Source organism: Rhinatrema bivittatum, chromosome 4 (assembly GCF_901001135.1).
Source record: "Rhinatrema bivittatum chromosome 4, aRhiBiv1.1, whole genome shotgun sequence".
NCBI classification, from domain to species: Eukaryota; Metazoa; Chordata; class Amphibia; order Gymnophiona; family Rhinatrematidae; genus Rhinatrema; species Rhinatrema bivittatum.
The window spans coordinates 256734450-256760713 of record NC_042618.1 but is presented as its reverse complement, the minus strand read 5'-3'; positions in this window follow the sequence as shown (position 1 = coordinate 256760713).

Below are 26264 nucleotides of genomic sequence, written 5' to 3'. Positions count from 1 at the left end.
ACGCCTGCCTGAAGGCAGGCGTAGGTTGCACATGCTGTCTCATGAGCCCCTCAGTCTCTTCCAACACTAGTTTTTAGTGTTGTGATCCAGGCCCAGGCAGCAATAGCAACCCACTGGTTGCAGGTTTCTTGTCCTTGGATTTCTCCTTTTTCATTTTTTTGCAGTGAAACATTTTTTTTTGTGCCATGAAGAGTTCTGTTGAGGGGCTGCCAAGGCAGCGACAAGAAAAAGATGCAATGAGGCAGGAAAAATCAAGTCAAATAAAAAAGGCCAACAAAAAATTTGAGAGAGACGGGAATAAATCCATGTAGTAGCTTGGACAAAGAAAAAGTGAGGGTTTCACAAGGCAGCGTGCATGCACAGCAACTCCCTTGCATACTCAGTGAGATTTTTATTGAGCTATGAGAGTTGGATTTGTGTCATTATCATTGGGTGTTACCCATTCCCTATAGCTGATTAATGCCTGCTTGTCAATGGAAAAAAATCTGCCACTGTGAAGTTGACTTTTGTAAAACTTTTTCAAAAAAAGGAGTTTTTCCAAAACATTTGCGCGAAATACCCACACTTACATTTTTGCACATTTTTTGCTATTTTTTGTGTGAAAAATGCTTTTGTGAAAATATTTTGTACTTTAGTACAGAGATCCCCAAATTCAAGGATGGTGTCACATAGGGTATTTCATATTGTCATAGGGGGTGAGAAAGCATTTCTTCTCAAAGTTTGATAGTGTAATGTGTGGGAGTTAGGGGAGGGGAGTTCTCTGACAATTTGATATAAATTACAAAAATCCTAGTTTAGATTAATTTTCTTTGTTACTTTTATTAAACTTATTTTACAGAAGTAACATTGAATGACAGCAGTGAGAAATGTGTGTCAAATGAGAGACCAGCAGTGCAAACTCATATTCAGCTTTTATTATGGGGTTTCTTTATTGAAGCACATTTTATTTATTTATTTATAAACTTTTTTATACCGTCATTTGGAACAATCCATCACAACGGTTTACAAACAAATACAATAAAAGAAAAATAACCATCTGTAAAACAGTAAAAATAATATAAGAACAATTAATACTTAGTTAAACAATAAAATCCATAACAATCAAAGAAGCAAAAACATTGGAAAAAGCTAAATACCAGCCCTTAAATTCCTAGAGATAGAATAAAATAGAGGTAAAAATATAATACAAAAGTAAATATTTAATAATACAAATAAATCATAAACTAAAAATAAGTTGATTTAAAAATAATATCCTTTAAAATGCTAAAAAAAAACTGTGTAATGTAAGTGGAATGACTTTCACTTTAGCAAATGCCATCCTTATAGGCTTGCTCGAAGAGCCAAGTTTTCAGCTGTTTTCTAAACAGTTTTAAATCACTTTGTAGCCTTAAATTAGTTGGAAGAGTATTCCACAATCCTGGGCCTGCCAGAGAGATTGCTCTTTCTCTGACTGTAGTGAGACGTGCTGATGTCAATGAAGGAATTGATAGTAACCCTTTGAGGATCTGAGGTTACGTTGTGGTGTATGGAGCCTGACCGCAGCATTTATCCATTCTACCTGGCTGCCATATATTGCTTTATGCAATTTGCATAGAACTTGTATTCAATCTATTTATCTACTGGTAACCAGTGTAATGCCTTTAAAATAGGAGTGATGTGATCAGTTTTTTTACATCTGGTTAGTATTCTTGCAGCAGCGTTTTGAAGGATCTGTAGTGATCGAATCGTTGATTTGGGTAAGCCTAGCATGAGAGAATTACAATAGTCGATTCCGGTAAAAATTAGCGATTGTGAAATAGTTCTAAAATCATTGTGCTCTAAAGGAGGTTTAAGACATTTTAACATTAAAAGTTTGCTAAAACCTTCTTTTGTCCTTATTGAAATGTATTTTTTAAAATTTAACTCTGGGTCGATCTATATGCCTATATCCCTGACTTTGTCGTTTAAGTTAATCATAAGTTTCTCGAGCTGTATAGTTCTATTTACATTTTATTTATTTATATATTTATTTTAATTTTTTTTCTATACCGGCATTCATGAGGGTATCACATCATGCCGTTTTACAATAACAGTTATTTTATTGAATTGTAGTCCACCTTTCAGGTAGATTATATTCAGGTACTGTAGGTATTTCCATACCCCCCAGAAGGATTACAGCCAGAGCCAACATTTCTATTAGGTGAACTGAGCCTACAGCGTCAACCATTAGGCGGTGACAAAATCACCAATGCAAGCCCCTGACCAGCAGCTGAAGACATAAAGGAGAGAAACAGAATGTGGCCACAAGTGCAGCCCAGACCACTTGCAGCCGCAGATAGGCCATGTGGGGCTGCAAGCAGAGTCCATCCTGTTCGTGGCCGCAAATAGGCCTAGGGGGACCACAAGTGGATCCTATCTCATTCGTGACTGAAGATTAGATGAGAAACCCAACAGGACTACAAGCAGATCCCATTTCGCTTGTGGCCAAAGATAGATCCAGTGGGACCGTGAGCAGAGCTCATTCCATTTGTGGCTAAAGATAGGCCCAGACTGGCTGCGAGCAGAGCTCATCTGCTCACAGCCAAAGATAAACCCAGCAGGGCTGCAAGCAGAGCAGAGCCTGCTTGTGGCCAAAATTAGGAGAGAGAGGTTCAGCGGGGTCTCAAACAGAGACCATCTCGCTCACAGCTGAAGATAAGGCCCAGTGGGGCCGCATGTAGAGCCCATCCCACTTGCGGCCAAAGACACAGAGGTAGTGAGGCCCAGAAGAGCAGCAGGCAGAGCCCATCTCGCCTGCAGTCAAAAAGATGGAGAGGCTCAAAATGAGAGAGCAGGAGATGCTGTGAGACTATGTGAGTGAGAGAGAGAGGACATGTTTGTGGTTTTGTGTGAGGGTGTGTGTGTGTGAGAGAAAGAGGGAACCTGTGTAATGGAGAATGGATGTGAGTGAGAGATTGGGAACTTGTGTGAGTGAGGATATATATGAGAGTCAGGCAGTCCCAGTGCTGCCTTGGATCAGAAAGGTCTCCCAGTAAGAGAACATCACCCTGGTTGTAGCAGGAAGTGATCCTGTAGCAAGGGCCTGCTCTCCAGGTGATGTATTGTCCTCTTGCACTGAGGACAAGTCTCCCAGGGCTAGAAACATAGAAACATAGAAATGACGGCAGAAGAAGACCAAACGGCCCATCCAGTCTGCCCAGCAAGCTTCACACATTTTTTCTCTCATACTTATCTGTTTCTTTTAGCTCTTGGTTCTATTTCCCTTCCTCCCCCACCATTAATGTAGAGAGCAGTGATGGAGCTGCATCCAAGTGAAATATCTAGCTTGATTAGTTAGGGGGTAGTAGGGGTAGTAACCGCCGCAATAAGCAAGCTACACCCATGCTTATTTGTTTTAACCCAGACTATGTTATACAGCCCTTATTGGTTGTTTTTCTTCTCCCCTGCCGTTGAAGCAGAGAGCTATGCTGGATATGCATCGAAAGTGAAGTATCAGGCACATTTGGTTTGGGGTAGTAACCGCCATAACAAGCCAGCTACTCCCCGCTTTGTGAGTGTGAATCCTTTTTTCTTCTCCCCTGCCGTTGAAGCTATGCTGGGTATGCGTGAAGTATCAGTTTTTCTTTTCCCCTGCCGTTGAAGCAGAGAGCTATGCTGGATATGCGTGAAGTATCAGTTTTTCTTCTCCCCTGCCGTTGGAGCAGAGAGCTATGCTGGATGTGCATCGAAAGTGAAGTATCAGGCACATTTGGTTTGGGGTAGTAACTGCCGTAACAAGCCACTACTCCCGGCTTTGTGAGTGCAAATCCTTTTTCCACATTTCCTCTTGCTGTTGAAGCTTAGAGTGATGTTGGAGTCACAGTAACCATGTGTATGTTTATTGAATAAGGGTATTGTGTCCAGGCAGTAGCCATCATTCTGGCGAGTCACCTACTCTTCATTGGCGGCCTCTTGACTTTATGGATCCACAGTGTTTATCCCACGCCCCTTTGAGGTCCTTCACAGTTCTGGTCTTCACCACTTCCTCCGGAAGGGCATTCCAGGCATCCACCACCCTCTCCGTGAAGAAATACTTCCTGACATTGGTTCTGAATCTTCCTCCCTGGAGCTTCAAATCGTGACCCCTGGTTCTGCTGATTTTTTTCTATGGTAAAGGTTTGTCGTTGCCTTTGGATCATTAAAACCTTTCAAGTATCTGAAAGTCTGTATCATATCTCCTCTACTCCTCCTTTCCTCCAGGGTGTACATATTTAGATTCTTCAATCTCTCCTCATACGTCATCCGATGAAGATCCTCCACCTTCCTGGTCGCCCTTCTCTGTACCGCTTCCATCTTGTCTTTGTCTTTTTGTAGATACGGTCTCCAGAACTGAACACAGTACTCCAGGTGAGGCCTCACCAAGGACCTGTACAAGGGAATAATCACTTCCCTTTTCTTACTCGATATTCCTCTCTCTATGCAGCCCAGCATTCTTCTGGCTTTTGCTATCGCCTTGTCGCATTGTTTCGCAGACTTCATATCATTAGACACTATCACCCCAAGGTCCCTCTCCTGCTCCGTGCACATCAGCCTTTCCCCCCCCATCGAATACAGATCATTCGGATTTCCACTCCCATATGCCATGACTTTGCACTTCTTGGCATTGAATCTCAGCTGCCATATCTTCGACCACTCTTCCAGTTTCCTTAGATCCCGTCTCATTCTCTCCACTCCTTCCGGCGTGTCCACTCTGTTGCAGATCTTAGTGTCATCCACAAAAAGACAAACCTTACCTTCTATCCCGTCCGCAATGTCGCTCACAAAGATATTGAACAGGACCGGTCCCAACACCGATCCTTGCGGTACACCACTTAAAACCGCTCTCTCTTCAGAGAAGGTTCCATTTACCATCACACATTGTCTTCTGTCCGTCAACCCTTCCCTCCTAGGCTACTGCCTAGGAGGGAAGGGTTAGGCCGGCCATCATAGTTGGTGATTCAATTATTAGAAATGTAGATAACAGGGTGGCAGGTAGACGTGAGGACCGCCTAGTAACTTGCCTGCCTGGTGCGAAAGTGGCAGACCTCACACGTCACCTAGATAGGATTATAGACAGTGCTGGGGAGGAGCCGGCTGTCATGGTACATGTGGGCACCAACGACATAGGAAAATGTGGGAGAGAGGTTCTGGAAGCCAAATTTAGGATTTTAGGTAGAAAGCTGAAATCCAGAACCTCCAGGGTGGCATTTTCTGAAATGCTTACTGTTCCATGTGCAGGTCCACAGAGGCAGGCAGAGCTCCAGAGTTTCAATGCGTGGATGAGACTATTGTGCAGGGAAGAGGGATTCAGTTTTGTAAGGAACTGGGGAAACTTTTGCTGAAGGAGGAGGCTTTTCCGAAAGGATGGGCTCCACCTTAACCAGAGTGGAACCAAGCTGCTGGCACTAACTTTCAAAAAGGAGATAGAGCAGCTTTTAAACTAGAACAAGGGGGAAAGCCGACAGTCACTCAGCAGTGCATGGTTCGGAGAAATGTATCCCTGAAGGATACTAATGAAACAGGAGAGTTAGGGCATCCCAACAGAGAGGTTCTAATAAAAGCAAACGTAGTCCATGTGGCTATATGTAAAAAATCACCGAAGCTAATGATTTCCAAATTATCCCTAACAACTGAAAAGCAGGTTGTTAATACAAACAAAAAACACACTTTCAAATGTCTGTATGCCAAAGCCAGAAGTCTAAGAAGTAAGATGGGAGAGTTAGAGTGTATAGCGCAAATGATGAGATTGACATAATTGGCATCACAGAGACTTGGTGGAAGAAGGATAACCAATGGGACAGTGCCATATCAGGGTACAAATTATATCGCAATGATAGGGAGGGTCAACTTGGTGGGGGTGTGACACTTTATGTCTGGGAGGGTATCGAGTCCAACAGGATAAAAATCATATAAGAGACTAAATGCTCAGTAGAATCTATATGGGTAGAAATCCCATGTATGTTGGGTAAGAGTATAGTAATAGGAGTATACTACCATCCACCTGGACAAAATGGTCATACAGATGATGAAATGCTAAGAGAAATCAGGGAAGCTAACCAATTTGGCAGTGCAATAATAATGGGAGATTTCAATTACCTATCACAGGAAATGTGGAACCCAAAAACAATTTCAAAAATTGGCCTAAGAAGGTGTCAGCAAGCCTTGACGTTATGTGTCACTCTCAAGCAGACACTAACCGGTCTTATCTATCATTCACCTTCATCATAATTTTAATGCAACAAACTTTTTTTCTTTTTTCAATTATTTAAAAATGTCCTCCATTCTTGATAAACAAATGACTCTTTCAAATAGCATTAGTAAGAAAAGCCCTACACGGGCCGGTGTTTCGCTGGGTAAGCTTCCTCAGGGGCATATAGAAACACTTCAGTTGTAGAGCCACATTTCATTTCAGACGGGACCAGACGTCTCAACCCTCAGAAAGTCATGAATAAACTATTTCAATTACAACATAGTAAACCTATACCAAAACAGTACTAACTGCTAGTTATCAAACAGTAACAACCCTACCTATGAAAAGGCAACAGAACAAGTATTACACTAGGCCTTAAAACACCAGGACACCCCCTATTAGGAAGACAGAACAAGCCAGGCTGTTGTACATCCTTATACTGAAATTACATGCTAGCAGAATACCTCACCTCAGTCACATATACAGATCACAGACAGACCCTCACCAAATACAGAAATAAGTGACAATAAACTATAAACAGAAACTGAACTGGAAATCTCAAGCCAGACTCTGTATGCAGAGGAACAAGGAAAAAAACAAACAGCACTATTCCTCATAAAGCATCAAATTATACAATCAAGAAATATAAAACATCAGTCACAGCAGTAAAAGTATACTAATAAAAAGAATAAATATTTCAAAACAGAATATAACTGGAGTAATATCCAATAGTTAAAAACTTGTTTTTTAAAATTAAAATGCCAATAAAATTTTCAAACCATCAGACACATCAAATAACAGACGATAATTAAAACTGAGAACAAAAAAATGTTATGCTGTCCATACCTGTGAACTTTTGATTTCCAGTTTCCCTTTGACTATTGTTTCCTTTGATTTCCAGTTTCCATATGATTGGGGAGGAGAGAGAGGTAGTGTGTATGAGAGCATGGGTATGTGTATGAGAGAGATGAGAGCCTGAGTGCTCTCACACATACTCCCCATCTCTTACACAGAGGCTCACTCACTCTCACACACATTCTCACACTCTCACGGCTGCCTCCTGTCTTTAGGCCATGGCAGGATGGGGTTCTGCCATGGCCCATCTTCCTTTCTTTGGCCGCCAGCAGACAGAGGCCCATACTAGTTAGCTGCCTTTTATCTTGGCAGCCAAATGTGGGTGAGAGTGTGAGACCCATCCTGATGCATGAATTTAATGCTTAATGCGTGAGACTTGGCATCTATGATGCTTCTGTAGTGCTTGCTCAGTCTTATTCTTGCCTCCCCCCCCCCTCCCCTAGGGAAGCAAGAGGAAGAAGGGGATGAGTTTGAAGCAGACACTGCAGACCAGAAAACAATTGCTCCTGCTCCCTTTTCCAGATCCTACCTTCTTGTTCCCTGCAGAGAAGTAAACAGAACATCTGTTTGAGATTCAGGGCATGAGCCCTCTGTGCCCATGGCTAGAAATGCCTCTGGCATCAGCATATCTTATTCCCCTCTGCTTCCTTCTTCATCCATCAGCATACCCCTCCCATTGCCTGCATTTCCCTCTGGTCTCCCCCAACCAGCATACCTTGTTACCCTATGTTTTTGTTTTATATATACTATATATAGATAGATATATATATATGCATGTACTATCCTGGGCTGTAGCTACTTCTCCTTGGTGATGCTGGAGGTGGCGGCAGTGGACCTCTGAGTGGAACAAACACAACTGCTCTCACTCATTGGAATCTTCCTTTTGCCACTTCTACCCCCACCAGCACACCAGGCTCTGCCTGCATCTTCCCTCTACTTTCCACTAACGTCAACAACATACCTGGATCCTCTGCTTTCATCTCCCCTCTCCCCTCTTCTTTCACCTTCTCCTTCCCTCACCAGCCTGCATCTCCCTCTACCTTTCCTTTGAATTTTTGTGGCTTGATCTTTACTGTAGTCGCTGGTATGGTGGTGTAAGTAGTGATGGGGATGGAGGAAAAAATAGGATTGTAAATTGTTTTGTTTTTCTAGCCCAGTCCCTGTTGCAGCCACTTCCTTTCTGTCCTAGCTCCAAGTCTATGCAGTACCTCCCTCCCTTGGGCAAGAGTCAGAGGTGGGAGGAGGAACTTGCATCCACAGTGCTTTTTACAAACTGGAAAAAAAAAGTGAAACCTGATTGCAGACCCAAAAAATCAAATCTGCGGGCCATAGTTTGGGGATCCCACTTTAATATATCAGCCTCTCAAGTTTAATTTCATAGAGCAAGATAGTAAGTCAGTAAAAGGTCCCTCTCTTTTCTTGTCCAACATGTACCTTTTGAGGATTCTGCAAAGTTTACCTGAGTCCTAAATCAAATACAAAATCTAAATAAACATATTAGAACATAAATAGAAAACTGAAACAAAAAAAGTTTTGCAAGTTTTAATTTTCTTGAGAAATCTAAATTGAGGGTTTTTTAATGATATTTACAAATTTCAGTTCATATAATTCTGTACGGGTATATACAATGTAAGACATAAAAGGCATCTTTAGCCTGAAAGCAAAACATTAAGCAAACCATTGTGGCATGCTATAGAGCAATGATTAAATTCTATCTTTTATGTTTTTCCTAGAAAAAGACTGCATGGAAAATATGATTCTACCTGCTACAAACATTCAAGCTGTGGCTGAAACTATTTTTGATATTTCTATTAAAATGGAACTGACTGCATTCCTTGAGCTGTCTGTGACCTACTAAGGATTGGTGTAAACCTATAGAGCCAATGCATCTTTTTTTGTATAGAGAGGATTGAAACACCAGAAAAGATTGAAATGGGCAATCAGTTGATCAGTTCAGCCTATTATAAATCATCCATATATAGCATTCTTTGACTTGAGAAGTTTGTTTCTAATTATTTATAAATCCAAATTCTGGAATTGTAACCTTAGTTATGACCTTTTGTTGAGCTCTATCAGATTTCTGGTTGTTCATTAAATTGCAAAAGTTCATATATACTATATATTTTGCATCTAACATTGAACAACCTTTCATTTTAAGCATGTGTTTCATAAGATGTTTGGTATTCCTTCTTTGAAAAAAGTTACAAAAAGGTTTGTGTCATTTAACCTAGTTGGTATTTGTATTAGACCTTCAAAATTAATGATTTTACAACTTGAAAAGTCATTCTTCTGAATGTTGTGTATTCAGTATCTTGATTTAAAAAGCTGATATGCATTATAATAGAGTAATCACACATTTCAGTTTCACTTGAAGACACAGGAGATACAAATATCTATAACAGAAAAAGTAATCATTAAACATTATGAGATCAATATTCCAAAAGCATTTATCTGGATAACTTATGAATTATCCCGACATCTGAATATCGTCAGCATTTATTCAGCTAAATTTATCTGCAAAACTTAAGGTGTTTCAGGGACATTCCAGGGTAGATATGAGTTAGCCAAGTAATTTGTCTGGCTAACTCTGATATTAGATTATCTCTAGATATCTTGATATTAGGTTATCTCTAGATATCCGCGGGAGGAGGGTTAAATTTATCCAGGAATGTATTACCGGATAACTTTAACCAGCTGTATTCAAAAGATATAGCCAGTTAAGCAGCAATGGGGGTGGCCCAATCACCCCCACCCCCTTACACACACACACTCCAGCTAAAGGAAGACTAGCGAACTCCCCAAAAAATTGTAAGTATAACCGTGGGCCTGTAGGTCTGAAACCTTCCCTTCTCCCCATGCCAAAAGTCAATACATAAGTTTGGCCAAAATCCCCATCAGGAGGGCATTCTAACCCTTCCACCATTGTCACCCCTTTGATTGCCATGCTGGTAATTGTGCTATCAACATTTCTGTCCAAGTAGTACTGGACACAGGAGCCAGACACATGTTGTAAGTTCCCAGTCATGATAAGGGGTTTAGGAAGAGGGAGCTCCAAGGGGGTGGGAGCAGTTACCCCCCTGGTGGGGACTTTGACTGAACTTATGTATCGACTTTTGATGTGGGGAGGGAGGTTTTTCAGGCCTGTAGGCCCACAACGATACATTTTTGGGGAGATAAGGGGGGTTCAGCCAGCTGAACTGGCCTTGCTTTTGCTGGGGTAGGGGATCAGGCCAGGAAGCTCGATCACCTGTTTTTTATTTCTCCTAGTGCTGCTTAACTGGCTATATCATTTGAACATAGTTGGTTAAGATAGTTATCCTGGAACACGTTCCCCGACAATTTTGAAAGGTAGCCAGTGATATTCAAAGACAGCTGGTTAGGTTTCATAGTTATCCGGATATGTATACCCACACAGTTGGGGGTTTTTTTGCTATTCAGTGGGATATTTATCCTGCTGAATATCCTGGATAATTTTTCTGGCTAACTTCAGCCAGATAAGTTATCTATTTTTGGTTTGTGTTTCAAATATTGGCCCCTCTGTTCTTTAGTCCTACTGCAAAGCCACAACCATAACTATTTCAGAATGTCTTAGAGCACAAGGCAAGAGGCCTCTGTAAAGGAATGTTGCTGCAGACTGTTTAGTGCCTATAGATTAGACTTTACTTAAAATTCTAGGAACTGACATATTTATAATCTGTAAAATTAATATTTCTGTTGTCTTTTAAAAACACTGAATAATAAAAAGATATTTCATTGGGGAAAAAATGAACTACATTATTTTTCATTTATTAGAAGAATTCTTTGAGCTCTTATTTCCTAAATGAAAAAAGTTTGCATACTGCAATTAAACTGTAATTTTAAAAAAAACTGTCTTTTTATTTGTGTCGCACTATCATGAAAATATTTTGCTTTATTGTGTTGGGTTGGGTTTGTGACATATTGTGGACTCTTGTTCGAAGTGGTGATGACTCCTCCCACAGGGAGGGGCCTCGTGGGGAACCACAATGATTGGCTAGACTAGTAAGCAGACACTGAGGAAAGAAAGCTTTATTATACTGCTGTTGAAGAGTTGAATCTTGCCCAAGGAACGGACAGTACTGTAGTCCAGCGATAACACAGTAAGCTCAGACAGTCTCTGTAGAAGATGGTCTCACCCAGATGTAGCAAAGGTCCGGTAGTGTTCCGCAGCGCAGGATAGGCCGTGAACCTGAAGGGTGGAATGAGGAGAGCTGGAGCGTAGTGATACTCACAGAGTAGCAGTGCTGATAACTTCCTTTGGTAGTAGAAGGAGGAAAGGGACCCGAGATGCAGGATACCCTGAGCAGAATAGGCTCTTGAGGAGTAAGTACCTAGGAGAGTCGAGGGTTCCTGAAAGAAAGTAGACGGGACCCCCGAGGAGCGGGTGTCCTTAAAGTTAGGCAGATCAACCCTGGAGGGTGAGTAGAAGCTAGAGGCCCCCGAGGAGCGGGTACCCAGAGCTTCTGTAGGAGCGAGATACCCTGAAGGGTAGTGAGGAATCCAAGCGAGCAGCTTAGAAGCGGTCAGAGTAGTAAAACCGAAGTCCTTGCTAACTCTTTGAATTGGAGCGGAGGTTTAAATACCCGGAGGTACTGACGTCATGCGGTGGGGCCGCCCCTGAGGTTCCCACCATGATGAATTCATAAACGTAGACAGCGTGCGCGTGCCCTAAGGGAGACCTTCAGGAAGAAGTATGGCGGACGGGGACGCCCATGCTGGCTCGGAGACACTGAGGGTTTCAGCAAACAGCAGCGGAGGCAGCCATCCTTCCAAGGCAGGAGGAAAAGGGTAGAAGAGATGTGAGGCAGAGCGGTCGCAGCCGTCTGCGACCGACGGATGCAACATGTTGCTTGTCATTACTTCTGTCGGATTAATAATTTGCATTTTATTTAGTAAATACCATTGAATGCATGTTAGTATAAGTTACTACTTTCCAGGCAAAAAAGGAAAGACTAATATGTGGAAGGCTATGAGCATAAATGGTTATAATCTAAATATAAAATCCAAGATCTGTAGACAGACCAGTTTAGATATTATTGACATCACAGAGATGTAATCCAATAATTCCTATGTCTGGACTATAGCTGTTTATATTTTGAGTCATTTATAGCACACATTAAAAAAACAAAAACAAAACTTCCTAATAGTGGATTACAACAAATAATAATAAATATTATACAACTATACGAGGCTATAAACGGTTCAAAAAGCACAGAGTAGTCTAGGGAGAAAAATTATAAATTCAAGAACTTATATCTTAGTTTTTATATATTTTCTAATCCAGCTTTGGATAAAACTATCCTCCAGTTTGTCAATTCTGAATTTCTTTATTATTGGGGTTTTATCAGTTAAACATAATTGATTGGGTATTATGCTAATATATATCATTTGCTTTAGGTGATGCAATACAGATAGATGCATTTCTACAGTTTCTAAGTTAGTACAGCAGGATTAGTCAATTTTAAATTTGCACATATAGTCCTTACTGAAAGGACTATACTATTTGAATGGGGAGGTTCTGTGTAGAAATCAGTAAAGAGGTTTGGGTTTACTGCCCCATGTGAGAGCTGCAGATGGTGTGTCCTAGTTATTTATCATACCACAGCACCATCTATCCTTGTGGATTTTAATTTAGATTTTGTTGGAGCAGGAACTCCCTGTTCTATTCCTTTGTAATTTTCTTCTAATTTATGGAAACAGGGGTAAGGAACCAACGAGGGCCCTGACTTTTATGGTTTGAGGAACAAATAAATCATGGGGATAACTTGCTGATGCGGCACTTACTATCCTTAATCACTAAGGGGGTTATTTTCTAAACGTTTATCGCACGTGATAAGGCCCTAATGCACGCAAAAAGGGGCTTTTTGCGTGCGATAGGATATTAATTAGCTGGGGGGGAGTCAGCCGCGGCACCGCTGCCGGCGATTATGAGAGGGACATTATTGCAGGCAGTAGCGCAGCAAATAGCACCACCTTTTACAGTGGTGCTATTTGTGTGAAAGGCTGCAGCCGGCCACACTGCAGCCGGCGAAATCGATCTGCTGGGGTGCGAATGGCTGTGGCCTTTTGCAGGCCCACCCCCTTTTTCGCAGCCTATTTTTGGCTGCAGGATTGGGGTTTTCTTATCAATTCTGATGAAACTTCTGGAGAGCAATCATCAGAACGAGAAAAGAGCTGCAAGGTACTTAGACTGTGGCAAGGTGGCACCAAAGTGGCATGAATAATCTAAGGCACTGCAAAGGGGTACCAGGAGTGGCAAGAGTGCTTTAACAGAGGTGCAAAGCAGCAGCGAGAGTGTCAAAAACACACCACAGCTTCAAAAGAGAGCACCGATAACAGTTGCATGAACCCTCAAAGGCAGCATGACAGGCAAAGTGGCAAGCAAGTGGCATCAACATCCTACAGCACAATGAAGAGGGAACATAGCACGCAGAAAGTGTCAGAAAAAACCACAAGGTGCTGATACAGGGACAAAGCAGCAGAAAGACTAGCACCAACACACTGAGGAACCATGATAGTGGCAAGAACACCACAAGGAGTAAGAACATAAGAAAATGCCATATTGGGTCAGACCAAGGGTCCATCAAGCCCAGCATCCTGTTTCCAACAGTGGCCAATCCAGGCCATAAGAACCTGGCAAGTACCCAAAAACTAAGTCTATTCCATGTTACCATTGCTAATGGCAGTGGCTATTCTCTAAGTGAACTTAATAGCAGGTAATGGACTTCTCCTCCAAGAACTTATCCAATCCTTTTTTAAACACAGCTATACTAACTGCAGTAACCACATCCTCTGGCAACAAATTCCAGAGTTTAATTGTGCGTTGAGTAAAAAAGAACTTTCTCCGATTACTTTTAAATGTGCCCCATGCTAACTTCATGGAGTGCCCCCTAGTCTTTCTACTATCCGAAAGAGTAAATAACCGATTCACATCTACCCGTTCTAGACCTCTCATGATTTTGAACACCTCTATCATATCCCCCCTCAGTCATCTCTTCTCCAAGCTGAAAAGTCCTAACCTCTTTAGACTTTCCTCATAGGTGAGTTGTTCCATTCCCCTTATCATTTTGGTAGCCCTTCTCTGTACCTTCTCCATCGCAATTATATCTTTTTTGAGATGCGGCGACCAGAATTGTACACAGTATTCAAGGTGCGGTCTCACCATGGAGCGATACAGAGGTATTATGACATTTTCTGTTTTATTCACCATTCCCTTTCTAATAATTCCCAACATTCTGTTTGCTTTTTTGACTTCCGCAGCACACTGTACCAACAATTTCAATGTGTTATCCACTATGACACCTAGATCTCTTTCTTGGGTTGTAGCACCTAATATGGAACCCAACATTGTGTAATTATAGCATGGCTTATTTTTCCCTATATGCATCACCTTGCACTTATCCACATTAAATTTCATCTGCCATTTGGATGCCCAATTTTCCAGTCTCACAAGGTCTTCCTGCAATTTATCACAATCTGCTTGTGATTTAACTACTCTGAACAATTTTGTGTCATCTGCAAATTTGATTATCTCACTTGTATTTCTTTCCAGATCATTTATAAATATATTGAAAAGTAAGGGTCCCAATACAGATCCCTGAGGCACTCCACTGTCCACTCCCTTCCACTGAGAAAATTGCCCATTTAATCCTACTCTCTGTTTCCTGTCTTTTAGCCAGTTTGCAATCCACAAAAGGACATCGCCACCTATCCCATGACTTTTTACTTTTCCTAGAAGCCTCTCATGAGGAACTTTGTCAAACGCCTTCTGAAAATCCAAGTATACTATATCTACCGGTTCACCTTTATCCACATGTTTATTAACTCCTTCAAAAAAAGTGAAGCAGATTTGTGAGGCAAGACTTGCCCTGGGTAAAGCCATGCTGACTTTGTTCCATTAAACCATGTCTTTCTATATGTTCTGTGATTTTGATGTTTAGAACACGTTCCACTATTTTTCCTGGCACTGAAGTCAGGCTAACCGGTCTGTAGTTTCCCGGATCGCCCCTGGAGCCCTTCTTAAATATTGGGGTTACATTTGCTATCCTCCAGTCTTCAGGTACAATGGATGATTTTAATGATAAGTTACAAATTTTTACTAATAGGTCTGAAATTTCATTTTTTAGTTCCTTCAGAACTCTGGGGAGTAGAATAGAGTGAGTCCGGTGTATGGCAGCTTGGCAGAAAGTTGATAGGGGCAAGACAGGCTGGCAGAGCGGAGGTAGTCAGGTCCCTGTGGTTTTGATAGGGGCAAGACAGGCTGGCAGAGCTGAGGTAGGTCGCTGTGGTTTTGATAGGGGCAAGACAAGCTGGCAGAGCTGAGGTAGTCAGGTCACTGTGGTGTTAATAGGGGAAAGACAAGGAGGCAAGACAAGATGAGGCTCAGCCCGTGGATGGTGTTAGGCCAGTAGTAGTGGCCCCTGGCGTGCCAGGACCAAGCCTTCTCGGAGTCGGGTTGTTTGTGAATGCAGCCGAAAGTGGGTGGTAAACTCCATCTAAGGCTAAATACTGGCATGAGACTGATAGTCAACAAGTAGTTCAATAAAAAAAAGTGCAGTAAAAAAAAAGCTTGGCTGCCTGGCAGGCACAGCAGCAAAAAAGAACAAATATCTTTTTCAGCAATAGAAAATTAATTGTAGCAAACTAACAATAGCAATTGAATAAAGATTTGAGACATACTGAGAGAGCACAAACAGCAAACAAGCTTCTCAGATAGAGCTCAAGAAGAGGGGATCGGGGTGAAGGGGATGGGGCCCCCTGCAGGCGGCGTGACTGTCAACTGGGGCGTACTGTCCACCCGACCCATCTTGAAACATGGACCAAGGAGTCTAACACATGTGCTAGGACCTGAAACATGATGAACTATGCCTGGGTGGGGTGGAGCTGCTGCAGGTGCGGATCTTGGTGGTAGTAACAAATATTCAAACAAGAGCCCCGGTGAGAATTCCCTTTCCTTTGTGCAGGAAAGCGCTCCCTAGAATGGGTTCGCCCCTAGAGTGTGGGGTTCCATTGGCGTCTAGTGAGCTGTATGGACAGCGGTTCAACATGTATCAGCGGGTACTAAGAGATAGGCTACACCCGGTAGAGTTTCCTTTCCTTTTCACAGGAAAGGGCTCTCTGAAATGGGTTCGCCCTGAGAGTGTGGTGGCTCCATTGGCATCTAGTGAGCTCTCGCTGGTCTTTTAAAATCTGGTGGACGTAGCAGATATACAAACAAGAATTTTGAAGGCCGAGGCGGAAGAGGTTTCCATATGAACAGCGATTTAACATGTGTCAGCGGGTACTAAGAGATAGGCTACACCCGGGGAGAGTTCCCTTTCCTTTGTGCAGATATATAGTGGTTTGATCTATCACTTCTTCCTGAACTGGTTCACTGCCAGAAGAAAATGGCATTTTTTGAAGTTGAAGTAGTGGGTGCACCCTGAGAAGCAATGCCTGGGGGCATCAGTCACACACTGTGCCTACGCTGACTGTTCTTCCTCCTCATCATCATCAGTTTCATCTCTCCTTTGCAGCACTGAAGTGGAGGCTAAGACAGAACTGACTAATCCTCCTAAACCACCTTCAGCTATTACTTCTTCCATTTCTGGTGATGAGAATCCCACATAAGATGATTCTTCATCGGAATCAGAAGCAAACAGTGTCTGCGCTACATTCTCAACGCTAACTAGAGTCTGCTGTCGCACTGCTGCTTTTGGGTCTCGCCCTTTTGTCTTGCATGACTCTGCCTCCCCTTACCTCACCTCCAAAACAACAGGGTCAGAAACAGGTGGTGGTGGTGCATCATCTTTAAATTTCAGTTTTTTCTGGATGGAACTGCCTCCAGAGATTTTAGATTGGAACAGCTCTCTTCTTAACTTTAATGGAAGACTGGCACTGCCTTTTGAAGTGCCTCCTCTGCCAGTCCCAATCACTCGTCTACCTTTCCCTGACATCATGGATTTAATGTCACTGCCTACTAGGGATTTCAATTAAAATAATTATTTCTTTATTGGAGAATGAACACCTCTGTACCAATATATGTGAGTGTGGAAAACCACACAGGCACACAGTGCAGTGCCTTGCTTTACACTACAACTGAGACTGCTGTATGTGCACAAAAAAAACATTTTAACTCCAGATGCCTACTGGGGATTTGGATTAAAAGAACACTGCTGTACCAATATATGTGAGTCTGGAAAACTACACACAGTGCAGTGCCTTGCTGTACACTACAACTGAAACTGCTGTATGTGCACAAAAAGGTTTTAACTCCAGATGCCTACTGGGGATTTGGATTAAAAGAAAACTGCTGTACCAATATATGTGAGTCTGGAAAACTGAGTGCAATGCCTTGCTGTACACTAAACTGAGACTGCTGTATGTGCACAAAAAAAAACATTTTAAACTCCAGATGCCTGCTGGGGATTTGGATTAAAAGAACACTGCTGTACCAATATACGTGAGTCTGGAAAACTACACACAGACACACAGTGCAGTGCCTTGCTGTACACTACAACTGAGACTACTGTATGGGCACAAGAAAATGAAACTCCAGAGAAAAGACTGGAAGCCTGAGCAAGCACAATTCCTAGTGATGCTGCTTCTTCTTTGAAAATACCAACTCCCAGACAGCCACTGTAACTCTCACACTATCTCCCACCCTCACTACCCATACCCTGCCTGCAACCTACCCCAGGGGGGTAAGATCAGCAGCAAAATGCCACTGCTGGCAGCTTGTCTCAGTGGGAGAGACAGATAGACAGTCTGAGTTCAATAAAAAAAAAAGTGCAGTAAAAAAAGCCTGGCTAGCACAGCAGCAAAAACGAACAAATATCTTTTTCAATGGAAAATTCTATCAAAGTAGCAAGCAATAGCAATTGAATACAGATTTGAGACACCCGGAGAGAGCTCAAAAGCAACGACCTTCTCAGACAACAACCAAGAAGAAAGTGTGTGGCGCGTGCTTAAGGTATAAATAGTACAGCAGGAACAGCATCACAGAGCACTGAGATCAGAGATTGGCTGCATTAGAAAAATGCTTGGCTCTGATACGTTGACATTCTGGTCTCCTTGCCAAACTGTCTGACCCATTCTATGACAGAGCTGTGAAGTCACTTATGACTCACAGGAAAGGGCTGGTTGTTACTATGGATACTCCCACATGGTCTTCTCCTATTTCAAACGGCCGCTAAGAAATCACTGCGAACCAAAAGAATGAAACTAATATGATATGTTTCATTTGTGGGGGATCGCCATGCGTTTCGCGAACCCACAAATCAAACGAACAAGGACTTATGTGTTGTGGATTGCACATTCGTTGAAAATGAATGCACATCCCTAGAAACCACTATTATTTTCAGTGTGCTTATTGGATGCGAGGACAGTGTTAACTACTAGTGCTGTGTTCTGAGGATGTAGAAGGGCTTGCGTTTCAAAAAGCAGGGTAGTAAAACTATTGTTCTTTCCCACATAAATCATGGGTCTCGGACTTTAAGCTGTTTGTGGAATGAAGGAAAGACTGGGTGACATTAAAGGAGTTTTGGCAGAAAGGGTCCATCCCCATTTCTATGTGCCCCTGAGTGCCAGAATAAGGATGCATCCCACCCAGAGGTTACATACAGATTTCACCAACATACAAATCCTTCCATCTAACTAATCCCAGATTACTTTGAATTAATATTCTGAACTTTACATAGAAGTTAGTCTATTTTCTTGTCGCATTGACAAACAGTGGTGAAGCAGGATGCAGTCTCCCTCTGTGCAGAGAACATAACTGGACAATTTTAAAAGCCCTACGTGCACCAAAGCTGGGAGATCTGCGCGTGACTTGGCTCAGCACGCACAGCGCAGATTTTAAAATCCGCACAAGTACGCGCATATCTCCCAGTATGTGCATAAAAAAAAGTTTGCACAAAAGGACAGGGCATGGGCGGACTGGGACTGTACAATGAAGTCAGCGCATAAGTAGTTTTCTCCCAGGACAAGCAGGATGGTAGTTCTCACATATGGGTGACATCAACGGATGGACCCCTATCACGGAACACTTTTGTCAAAGTTTCTAGAACTTTGGCACACTGAGTATGCCCAGCATGCCAGTAACCCTGCATCCAACAGGGTTCCCCCTTCAGTCTCTTTTTTTCCACGCAGCAGCTGCCTCGCAGTTCTTAGGAGCTCTGTGAGAATTTCTCACAACTTTTTCTTCACGGAACTTTTCTTCAAATTTTCAAAAATCTTTCCCCGTCCTGGGGTCCCCCATTGACTGCCGACCTCCGCTGATGCAGGTAAGTTTTTACCTCGTTCTTTGCTGTCGGTTCCCGGCAGTGCTTCAATCAGTGCCCGACGACCACCGACCGCGCGCCGCCCTTATTTTTTTTAAAAATGGCGACCGGTTTTCAGAAGTGCCCCGAGTGTCTGAGGACTATGCCCATTATAGACCCTCATGACGTCTGTGTCTTATGTTTGGGGCCTTCCCACAACATCCAACGGTGCACTAGCTGTGCCCAAATGTCCCCTAAAGGCCGCCGGGCCCATCTTGAGAAAATGGAGTACCTGTTTGCTAAAATTTCATCTCCATCGACTCTGGCCAAGAGCGCACCGAGTCGGAAGTCTTCTTCATCATCGACTACATCTCCATCGACGTCTCAGAATCGGGACGCCAGGGAACGGTCGGAACTGGCATCGTCACGCTCGAAGGCCTCAACATCCTCACCGCCGGAAAAGGACCGGGCCGAGCACCGAGAAAAACACTTTCATCGGCACCAATGTGAAACTTCCTCCGGTGCCAGCACCGATAAGCCATCAGTATCGGTGGAACCATCATCCAAGAAGTCTCGGGGAGAGGAGCCCCCATCCTCCTCTGGACCCGGGACACCGAGGTGTTCCCCACCTGTACCGGTGCCGGGAGCCGAGACTCCACAAATTCCTGTGGACTCTCCGGCAATGCCTATTGAGCCTCCAACCCCGGCAGCTGTGTTACCAACACCAACTTTCCAGGAGGAATTGGACCGCATGGTCTAAGAGGTAGTCCTTCAGGCACTTAGAGGTTTTCAGTTGCACCAACTCCCATTCCGAAGCCTGACCCGGTGCCTCCGATGTTGGCTCCACTCCTCAACAGGTTAGACATCCTTATAGGCGCACTTCCTTTGGTGCCTGCTCCTTCTGGTCCGACAATGCCTCCAAGACCATCAATTCCTCCACCGGCATCGACCCCGATTCCTTTGTTGTTGGGACGATGAAGAGCGAGAGCCACCGATGCTGGAACCAATTCTGAGGCCATTGGGTATACTTCCACCCCAACGACCATCAAAAACACCGATGCCATCGATGCCTCTGCCGGCCTCGGTGCCACCTCCACCTATTTTGGTGCCTCCATCTATTCCACTGGTGCCACCTCCTGATCTGGCTGGATTTGGCATTTTGCCTCCATCGGAAGTCCCGCAGGGTGAAGGAGACCAACCATACGACCCCTGGGGTGATGATTCCTCTGACTCTCAGGATTCTGAGGACATCCTATCAGAGGCTTCACCTCCAGAAGAAAGACGTTGCTCCCCGCCAGAGGACCTGTCGTTTGCCAGCTTTATAAAGGAAATGTCTGAAACCATTCCTTTTAAGTTGCAAACAGAAGATGATGCCATGCATAGAATGCTGGAGGTTCTTCAATTCGTGGATGCCCCCAAAGAAATGATGGCAATTCCAGTCCACAAAGTTCTACTTGACCTGTTACACTGTACCTGGGAACACCCAGGTACAGTTCCACCAGTGAACAGGACAACTGATACTACCTACCTACCTGGTCCAATCATCTCCAGGATTCCAGAAGAGCCAGCTCCCTCACCACTCCGTAGTGGTCGAATCCACTCAGAAAAAGGCTAAGAAGTCCCAGCCTCATTTTTCTGCCCCTCCTGGCAATGAGCAGACGTCCTTGGACGCCTTCGGCCATAGTGTTCCAGGGATCTATGCTGATAGCACATATAGCAGCCTACCAGCTATCCATGACACAATACGCTAGAAACCTGGAAACAAGTCCAAGATTTCTCAGAGTCCCTGCCTGAGGAGTTCCAGGAGGGATTGAATACCATCCTCCAGAAGGGGCTTGATGCTGGAAAACATGAGGTCAGAGCTGCCTATGACATCTTCGAGACTGCCTCTAGAGTGTCAACGGCAGGTATAAGCGCCAGACGCTGGGCATGGCTGAAATCTTCAGACTTAAGTCAAGAAGTCATGTACAGGAGACAATTTGTTTGGAAACAAAATACAGGAAGCAGTGGTACAACTCAAAGACCACCACGAGACATTGCATCAACTATCCACTGTTCCCTCAGACTTTTTGCCTTCCATTAAAAGGCCATTTAGAAGGGAACCCCAAGAGGCTAACCTATAAAACTCATAGGTATTACCCTCCTCCAACCTGGACTCGACCATCCAGACCCTCTCAAAGGCAGGTCCGGTGGAAGCACTAGGCGAACTAGGCCTGGGCCTAGGGCGCCGAGCATTAGGGGGTGCCGAGCAGTGGTATACCGAGGGGAGGTCAGGGGGAGCCAATGCCCCCGGGAGCAGGGTCATGGGGGGGGGGGGGGGGGGCGCTGAAGGCCAACATGAAGGCTGCCAGTGGACCTCATCCCACTGGTGGCTGAGCAGTGAACTACTGTTGTGCTGTGTGCTGGATACACACATCAGGAAGATCGGCAGGGCCGAAGGCCTGAAGAAAAAGGTTGTGTCTCTAAACCTGCAGGTGCTCCTCCTCCTCCTTCCTGCCCACGCAGCCCCGGAAGAAAAATGTTGCCACAGCCACACAGGCAAGAAAGAGGAGGAGCATCAACCACGTGCAGAAGAGGAGCAGTGCTTACGGGCCGCCGCAAATTCCAAGTCGCAGTAGGCTGAGAAGAGGAGGAGGCCCGGTAGCAGTGCCGCTGCAACAGATCCCACATTGCGGGCGGCCCGAGAAGATCAGGGCCGCTGCAGAGCCCATCAGACAGCGAGTGTGTTCGAGAATGAGGTAGGAGTCGGGGCTGAGACTGGGGGTGGCGGCGCAACCGGGGGGAGGCGCGCAAGGGAGAAGGCTCGCCTAGGGCGCCTAATCCCCTTGCACCGGCCCTGCTCAAAGGGGACAGCCTCATCAGCACAGGTCTCCAAAAACCCAACCAGCTTCTCAGACTGGTCCTGTATCGGGATTTTGACTCCCTTCTAGAGAGCAGCAATCAATCAACAACATTTCCTGTGAGAGGCCGCTTGTGCCACTTTGCCAACATATGGCGCACAATCACAATGGACCAATGGGTCCTTTCTGTGGTTGCCCATGGTTATCATCTAAACTTCCTTACGCTACCACCCAATTCTTCACCACATCCGGCGTGGAGTCTAACCGACCGAACTACACTTCTCGAGGCAGAACTCTCGATCCTCATCAGTCCAATGCCGTGGAACCAGTTCCCTGACTGCAACGAGGGAAAGGGTTCTACTCTCGGTATTTTCTAAATCCAAAAATGTCAGGCTGCATTCGTCCTATCCTGGACCTTCGTGCCCTAAACAAACATCTCCGCAACGAAAAGTTCAGAATGGTAACCTTGGGTACCATGTTCCTCTCCTACAAAAGGGAGATTGGCTCTGCTCTCTAGATCTTCAGGAGGCATATGCCCATATAGCTATATCCTCTCATCAAAAATACCTCAGATTCATAGTTGGTCACAGGCATTTCCAATACCGAGTGATGCTTTTCATCCTAGCGTCAGCACCCCAAGTGTTCACGAAATGCCTGGCAGTAGCAGCAGCTTACCTAAGGCAGCGCAGTATCCAAGTCTGTCCGTATCTAGACGATTGGCTACTCAATGGTCCATCCAAGGAGGTAGTGCTTCAATCCCTCCATCTTACCATACAACTGCTACAGTCCTTGGGGTTTCTCATAAACTATCCCAAGTTGCATCTGACTCCATCACGCACCCTCTCGTTCATTGGAGCAGATCTAAACACCGTTCAAGCCAGAGCATTCCTCCCAAAGGACCGAGCACACACCCTCTCAGCCTTGGCCAAAGCAGTGCAGACTCACCGCATTACTACAGTTCGTCACCTGCTAAAGTTGCTAGGTCACATGGCATCCAAGGTTCACATTACCCCAATGGCTCAACTAGACATGAGAGTAACACAATGGGCTTTAAAGACCCAGTGGCCCCAATCAACCAAGATCTCTCAGACATTGTCCTCATCAGCAGCCAGCTTCGACTCTCACTAGCATGGTGGATACAGGAGTCCAATCTTCAGATAGGACTACTCTTTCAACCCCCGGATCCTCAGATTACATTAACCACAGATGCCTCCAACCAAGGTTGGGGAGCCCATATCAACAACTTCAAACCCAGGGAACCTGGACCAGGGAAGAAACAAAGCACCAGATAAATTTTCTGGAGCTCAGAGCGATACAGTACACCCTATTTGCATTTCAGGATTGCCTATCCAACAAGGTAGTCCTAATTCAAACGGACAACCAGGTAGCCATGTGGTATCTCAACAAGCAAGAAGGCACAGGCTCTTAACCTACTATGCCAGGAGGCGGTGTAGATCTGGGCCTGGGCTCTCTCCCATTCTATGCTGCTGAGAGCAACCTACCTGGCTGGCATGGACAATGTAATGGACAACCTCATTTGGACCTTTCATCCCCACGAATGGTCCCTAGATCCCACAGTAACGAACATGATTTTCCACCAGTGGGGCCGCCCACACATAGACCTCTTTGCGTCGATTCACAACCACAAAGTAGACCAATTGTACTCTCTACACCACAGCTGCAAGACACCGCCAAGGGATGCCTTTGCCCACTCGTGGACAAAGGGTCTTCTATATGCATACCCTCCACTTCCACGTGAAGTTACGACAAGACCGGGGCACAATGATCCTCATAGCCCCTCACTGGCTGCAGCAGGTTTGGTTTCCCATCCTATGCAACCTCTCAGTCCAGCAACCAATTTGCCTGGGCACAGATCCAAGTCTAATAACGCAAAACAACGGACTGTTGAGTCATCCGAACCTCCACTCCCTGTCTCTGACGGCATGGATGTTGAAAGGTTGCTCCTACAATCTCTTAACCTTACTGACAATGTGTCCCAAGTCCTCATAGCTTCACGGAAGCCTTCTACTAGGAAATCTTATCGTTCCAAGTGGAAAAGATTCTCCTTGTGGTGCACGGCAAAGGAAATAGATCCCTTTTCCTGCCCCACAACAAGGTTCCTGGACTACCTCTGGTACCTCTCGGAGTCTGGCCTACAAACTTCCTCCAGCTGCATATAATCACCAAGGCTACTTACTACAAAGGTGTAGGGGATGCCCTGATTTCGACACAACTCCTTGTAGGGCACTTTATGAGAGACTTGCTACAACTGAAGCCTCCACTACATCCTCCGATTGCAGCATTGGACCTCAATGTTGTGCTAGCACAGCTCATGCGACCTCCGTTCGAGCCCCTGCTCTCCTGCGAGCTCTGTCACCTCACTTGGAAAGTGCTCTTTCTAGTTACTATAACATCTGCTCGCAGAGTCAGTGAGCTACAGGCACTGGTAATATACCCACCTTATACCAAATTTCTCCATGACCGTGTGGTACTCCACACTCACCCTAAATTTCTGCCAAAGGTAGTCTCTGATTTCCACTTGAATCAGCCCATAATACTTCCAACCTTTTTTCCAAAACCTCACTCATAACCGGGTGAGCAAGCACTGCATTCCTTGGACTGTAAACGTGCGCTCGCCTTTTATTTGGACTGCACTACAGCCCATAGGAAGTTCACCCAACATTTTGTCTCCTTTGATAAAAATAAAATGGGAGTTCCGGTGGGCAAGCAGACCCTGTCCACCTGGCTGGCAGACTGTATTTCCTTCTGCTACCAACAAGCAGGCCTTCCGCTACAGGGACGTATGAAAGCGCACTCGGTCAGAGCCATGGCAACGTCAGTGGCGCACCTCCATTCCGTACCTATTGCTGACATCTGTAGAGCTGCCACATGGAGCTCTCTCCATATCTTCGCATGTCATTATTGTCTCGACACGTCTGGCAGGCAAGATTCCTTCTTTGGCCAGTCTGTCCTTCGTAATTTGTTTCCAGCTTAAAATAACCCAACTTCCTACCAGCGACCCACTGTGAAATTCATGCTACCCTCATACCCAATAGCATGCCTGTTGTTGTGCCCATTGCACGTCATTGGGTGCTTTTGGTTCACTCTATTTGGGCTTCCTGTAGCTCGCTATTCACCCATATGTGAGGACTACCATCCTGCATGTCCTGGGAGAAAGCAGAGTTGCTTACCTGTAACAGGTGTTCTCCCAGGACAGCAGGATGTTAGTCCTCATGAAACCCGCCTGCCATCCCGCGGAGTTGGGTTCACTTATGTTTTATTATTTTATTTTTCGCTCATACTTTTTGCTACAAACGAGACTGAAGGGGGACCCCTGCTGGATGCAGGGTTAGTGGCATGCTGGGCATACTCAGGGTGCCAGTCAAAGTTCTAGAAACTTTGACAAAAGTGTTCCGTGATAGGACTCCATCCAATGATGTCACCCATATGTGAGGACTAACATCCTGCTGTCCTGGGAGAACACCTGTTACAGGTAAGCAACTCTGCTAAGCTCACAAGCGCGAGTTGGGGTTCCCTACCATGTAACTTCTCCTATGGACGACGTGTAACTCGTAACATAAAAAAATAAGGCTAGTCAGCTGGGTTTTAAGGGTCGGGGTAAAAGGGAGGCAAGTTAAGGTGGATTAGGAAGTCCTCTCTTGTTGGGATGAACTGGGAGGAAACTGGGAAAAAGGGCTATTGTGTTGGTACATGTACCTACTAAAATTCCCCCTACTTACGTGTGCGAGGCGGAATTTGCACGCACATGTGCACATCAATATAAAATCGTGTGCACATGTACGCACATAGCCGATTTTATAAAATCGATGCGTCCATGTGCGCGCACTGTGCTGTTGAACAGGAACATGGTGTCAGATACAGGGAATTCAGATTCAGCTGTGTGTAGACTGGTAATAGGCGATAAGGCAGAGGTGCAGCTTTTGTATTGGAATCTTCAGCTCAGTGATTCAGTATAGGGATCTCTGGTCCATGTCTGTCTTGAGGTCACAGAAACACAGGAGGTTTCTTCTTGGATACCAGTGGTGGCAATGATAGTCACAAGACTGTGTCCGTTGACTGCCTGGGCCCCTCTGATGGTAATGGCTTTGCTTGGTTATGGCCCCC